Consider the following 6000-nt stretch of genomic DNA (forward strand, 5'->3'; position numbering starts at 1 on the left):
CAGGCTGCAGTGCAATGGTGTGAACTTGGCTCATGGCAACCTCCACCTCCTGGGTTCAAGCTATTCTCCTGCCTCGGCCTCCTGAGTAGCTGGGATTACAGGCAGCTGCCACCATGCCCTGCTAATTTTTTGCATTTTTGGTAGAGACGGGGTTTCACAGTGTTGGCCAGGCTGGTCTTGAACTCTTGACCTCAGGTGATCTGCCCACCTCAGCCTCCCAAAGTGCTGGGATTACAGGCATGAGCCAACACTCCCAGTTAGCAGTGTTAAAAGTAATTCTATCTCAGCTACCTAGATAGTGAGCTGCTGTCTTTGTTTTTGTAACTGTAAGCTTACACAGAACCTGATGTGTGTATACTATAGGACCCAGCAATCCTACTTAGTGTAGTAAAGGGCTCAATGAATAGGGAATGAATTAATGAGTGAATAGATGAATGATTTTCAAGGTAATAGATTTGTCTCAGTTCTTATATATTTCCTGCCAGAACTTTGAAAATTAATAAGGATCAATTAGAGAAAAAACCAAACCCTCTAATATGATGCCATAAGTGAAGTGGGCATTAAAATATATGTCGATAAGGTGATTTTAAGGAGATGAAATGGTGAGACTACAACTTTTAGGGGCAAGACCCATGCCACAGTACCTAAAAGGATATTGATGACAGACCTGGTCTTGGCAAGCACAATGTACAGAACAACATGCGGTGGCCAGTGAGGCAGGTGCTTCCTGTCCCTCATTATATACCGGTACTTGGAACGCCAACCTTGCTCTTTGTGACTCTAATACTGGTCATGATTTCCAAGAACAAATGGACATGGACGGATATTTTCTCAATTATTCTCTAATTTTTTACCTTCCAGTTACTTGGTAAACATTTAAAAAATATATTACCCAAAAGGCCACTGATGAAAGCAGCTTGTTCTTGGTGTAGAAGCCACCTCCAGGGCCGGCAGACAGCACACAGGGAGAGTGCCTGATGCGCTCCATGAGCACAGCCACGGCATCGGGGCCTTATTTTGGTTTTACCCAAATAAGGGAGTCAGAGTAACAGAAAGGCTCAGGTGCCCTGGCCTGGCCTTTAGGAGTTCCGCTTAAAGAATCAAACCAAAATTGGTGCTATTGATATTTTGGCCAGAGAATTCTTTGTCGTGGGGGGCTGTCCTGTGCCTCGTGGGACATTTAGCAGCATCCCTGATCTCTATTCACTGAACGCCAGTAGCATCCCTCAGTTGTGACAACAATAAAAATGTCTCCACACATGGCCAAATGTCCCCTGGAAACAAAATTGCCCCCAGTTGAGAATCACTGCATTAATTCCGTTTTCCTGATTCACTTAAGAGATTCCTTTAAAATCCTTTAAAGACACATTTAAAACTTTGTGGTTTTTTTTTCTTTTTCAACTCTTATTTTAGAATTCGGGGGCACATGTGCAGGTTTGTTACGAAGGTATATTGTGTGATGCTAAGGTTCAGGGTATGATTGAGCCCATAATCAACATAGTGAGCACGGTACCCAACAGGCAGTTTTTCAGCCTTTGCCCCACCTTTCTAGAGCAGTCCCCCTTGTCTATTGTTCCCCTCTTTATGTACATGTGTACCCAATGTTTAGCTCTCACTTATAAGTGAGAACATATGGTATTTGGTTTTGTGTTTATAAGTTTACTTAGGAAAAGGGCATCCAGCTGCATCCATGTTGCTGCATAAGATGTGATTTCATTCTTCTTTATGGCTATGTAGTATTCCATGGTATACACGTACCACATTGTAAATACCGAGGCCACTGTTGATGGCCACCTGGGTTGATTCCATGTTTTTGCTATTGTGAATAGCATTGCAGTGAACATACGGGTTCATGTGTCCTTTTGGTAGAATGATTCATTTTCCTGAGAGTGTATATCCAATAATTGGATTGCTGGGCCAAATGGTAGTTCAACTCTCAGTTTTTTGGTTATTTTGATTATCTTTTTCTTTTAGATTATTTTGTACATGTGTACTTATTTGTACATGAATTTACACTGGAAGTGTGCAGTGCAGAGGCAGCACAACAGGTCTTAAGTTGGATCCTCCAATTTCTAGCTTCGTGACTTCAAGTAAGTCACCTAACTTCTCTGAGCCTTAGTTAACCTCTGCAAAATGGAGATACTATAATGCTTGCCTCAGAGGGTTTTTGTGAGGGTCAGATGAAATGATATGTGTGTAAAGTTCCATAACTGCAGTTTCTTCTAAAAGTCATAGTAATTTTATAACCCCATGTATGCATGTATTGTTATTGATTAATTTAAAAAAATACATGACTAAAGACTATTGTATAATCAGTCATACTTTTAAAAGAATTTGTATTTGAAACATTATAGTACATATAAGTGCCAGGCATTACATTTATTCAATAGATAGGGCAATGCTTAGGGTCTGTGTGAATTCTCAGACCTCATTCAATAATCCAATGCCCTCAAGGCTTTGGGAGCTGCAGACTAAAGGTAACTGCCTTGAACACCTTTGAATTGTTTACTTGCATTGCTCTTTGTAAGAGAAAGACCTTCACTTCCCATCTTGTGGCCAGGACACATCAATGAGAAATTTCTCCTAGGTGGAGATTACCCTCCTACTGCTTCAGGGAACTCTAGAAGTGAAGCTTCTGCTGCTTTTGCTCACCCTATATCCCCCTGCCACCTGCACATAGAGAGGGCCTCACACCCTCTGGCCTCCTTTCCCTGGGAGCTCTTGCTCTTCCTTGCCTTCTTTTGGGGTTAGCTTTCTCAGTCCTGATCTCCATGACCCCAAGAGCAGCCTGTAGCTCTGAGATAACCTGCCTTTCATTTCAGTCTCAGGACCAAGCTACACTGTCCATGAGAACAGAGCCACTGGGCTCCCAACTCACTCCTGCCTGCAGGTCTTGCAGCAGATGCTCTGAGTGAGTCATCCATATCATGTGGCACTCACCTCTGTACACCAAAGGCTGCTAACCATGAACACTTGTGACTCTCCGCCCAAGGACATTTCAGCCTGTAAAAAGAAGTTAGTGGCCTCAAAGCAGATAAGCTCCAGTATGGCCTGACTGACTCCACAAAACACGCTTCATTTTCTTCCTGTCCCTCCCCTGTCTCACTTCCCTATGCCTAGTGGTGTTTCCTAGGATCATGTCACAAGAAGTGCTTATATTCAATCCTTATCTCTAGCTTGGGTTCTAGGGGAGGCCAAACTCAGACAAAGGCTCCCTCAAAACTGCATTATTATTTTTTCAAAACAATTACCTTTTAATAAAAAAAAATGTTTTTCAGATTTAACCATTAACTTGAGGACAGAGCAAAGCTAGTGAAAGGAAGTTGAGGTTAAAACTGTAGGCACCAGCTGATGAACAGTATGCAGTAGATATGAATGATAAAACCAGACACTTCAGAGTGGGGAAAAATCTGATCTATGGTTTAATCTAACTTCCTCATTTTATGGAAATGGAGATGGAGCTCAGAGTCCCACAGCCTCCCCCTGGCAGGCCCGAGTCTCATCGGAAGCCACCCAGCTCTACGCCTGCCTGCAGCCCCAGACCTCCAGCTTTCCACTAACGTCAGTATTGCCTGCCCTGGGGCAACCCCTGTTTCTCCGTGTGTCTCCTCTGGGTCTGGTCACTATGCCTGGGGAGCCAGTGCTGCTTTGCTGCGTTGTATCATTTGGGATCAACTTGCCTGACTCTTATAAAGGACCTGAAACTTTGGGGTACGGAGCCCTGTTGGGGGAGGTCACTGGCAGGACCACAGTAATCGCCAAAGGGCAGGGGCCTATGTTAGCTCCAGCTCCTCTACCACCCCAAATCCCAAAAATCCTCCTCCTGTTCTCACCGTGGCTCTCTGGCTGTCTCCACAACCTGCAGCTCTGACTCCCCAGGCCCTGACCTCTATCCTAATCCCTCCCTACTCACCCCAATCCAAAAGCTTTCAGGAGAAGCTTGCATTTCTTGTTTGCAGCAGGGCTCTCCTTAAAGAAGCTTATCTTTTTACCCCCACCCCCAAAGCTTTGATGAGCTATTTAACAGTAATTATTTAATCTTTCCTTGTGGACAGTTCTCTCTGCATTCACCCAGCCTGGAGTGTGTGCTTTTTGCCCTTTTGTGACTTGATCAGAACCCTAAGATGTTTCCTCCCAGCACGCTTTCCTCCTCTCATGCATATGATGCCTGAAAAGAAATACGTATTCTTAAATGATGCCGTCACCTCTCACTCAGAGGAGGAATAAATGTGCCAGAAAGCATTCACAGCTAATTCTGTGGAACGACTGGGACATTTAATAGCTAGCATTTTGTTGGCTCCATAGGGAAGTTAATGATTTGATTTGATTTATTGAGGAGTTTTGTTTGTTATGCTTTGCTGTGTTTCGCCTCCATGCAGAGAAGGAGAAGATGACAAAAGGAGTGTGAGACCCAGGTAGAGCTCTCTTTTACGGCAGGCTTTCTCAACCTCAGCACGATTCATAGTTGTGGGTGAATAATTCTTTTTTGCAGGGGCCTGTGCTGTGTATCAGAGGATGCTGAGCAGCGTCCCTGGCCTCTACCCAGCAGATGCCAATAGCACCCTCCTTTCCAATTATGACAATCAAAGATGTTTGCAGACATTGCCAAATGCCTCCTTGGAGCCAAAACCACCCCTGGTAGAAACCACTGTCTTAGGGTCATCTAATTTTGATTATTCAGATAGCACGTCACCAAATAACCTTCTGCTCCATCTCAACTTTTCTCCAACAAGTCTAAACCTTAGTTAAGGGATTGCCACTTACTGGTTATCAGATGTGGCTTTTTAGCTACGTCTGAATCTGCCTGTAAATTAATAATACATAGATAACCTAGTTTATAAATCTGTTGTTAGTTTAGCTTAAGTGAGTCCCTCTTCCAGACATGAATATACACTGAAGTTAAAAAAAAAAAAAGTTTCTGAATCAATAAAACTGACCATCAAAACCTGTGCCAAGGAATTTTGGCTGAAAGATCTGTAACAGCAGCATAGGCTGGATCTAACATCCCAAGCAGGAAGAGGGTGCTTAGGAAAAGATACAAGGAATAACTACACACATCTACATAGAAAATTACATATGGCCTGTCTTGACTCTCCTTGTGTTTCCATAAACTAATTAGTCTATCTGTCTGTGACTGGTAAATTTTTGGTTACCAATCACATAAAACTTAATGATGTGGAAGCTGTCTTGGTTCATGTGTGTGTTTTTTCCCAAGATGAAGGGAGCCAGAGAGGACAGAGTCTGTAGAATTAGAACCTCCAACAGGAAGAGAAGAACCTTTGGCTTGTCTGTGGGACTAGAAGCAGCCCAGTCAGATCTAGTGTATCATGCTGTAACAGAAAAACCTATGGTCACAGGAAAAGAAAAGGCTGGAAAACATCTAAGCAGGGAATGCTGTGGCCAATGAATAGGCATGGTGGGATCCTCTCACAAGGATTCCGGTGAGTATGAGCAACTAGTAATTACACACTTCTCTACTTCCTTCTATCATTTAGGAGATAAATAAAATTCAAGATACCTCAGGCCCTCAGCAAGTCACGTCTGGATGACAAGAAAACAAGAAAACGTGATGCTGTCTGAGCAACTGGTACAGGAAGCCTGGACTCATCGCTGAGGAAATCAGAGCTTCTTTGCAAAAGGCAAGTTCAAGTTTCTTCCCAGTATGTATATATTATGATGCTGACAGCTCCTGATATCACCTTCATCTCAGTTTTACTAAGCATCATGTTTTTCCTGTATTATGATCCAGATGGTGACAATCTGTGGCCAAGATGCTGCCGGAAGCTGACTACAGGCACAGGAGAGGAGTTTCAGGCAGGTCAGTGAGTGCATGTGTCTTTCAGAGGAAGAGGTTGTCATCCACATCAATATTTAAATAAATTCTTCCTGGTACCTAAGTGAACTCTTGAATAGCTGACATTCTGTTAACCAGAATTCTCTGCTAACTGTCACTTCTGCACATCTGTTGCCCAGATATGATTGGCGGTTGTGGTGAAGATG

At 43.3% G+C, this 6000-nt stretch overlaps 1 long non-coding RNA gene across 1 annotated transcript in view; it reads left to right on the forward strand.

The window, feature by feature from the left end:
* LOC108585049 overlaps positions 1-5633 on the forward strand; it is a 130367-nt gene extending 124734 nt beyond the window's left edge. Inside the window, exon 5 of the long non-coding RNA XR_002521015.2 lies at positions 5496-5633. This is a non-coding gene — a long non-coding RNA (uncharacterized LOC108585049). The remainder of the gene's footprint in view (positions 1-5495) is intronic.
* Positions 5634-6000: the final 367 nt, after the last annotated feature.

This window comes from Papio anubis, chromosome 4 (genome assembly GCF_008728515.1).
Source record: "Papio anubis isolate 15944 chromosome 4, Panubis1.0, whole genome shotgun sequence".
Classification (NCBI taxonomy): Eukaryota; Metazoa; Chordata; class Mammalia; order Primates; family Cercopithecidae; genus Papio; species Papio anubis.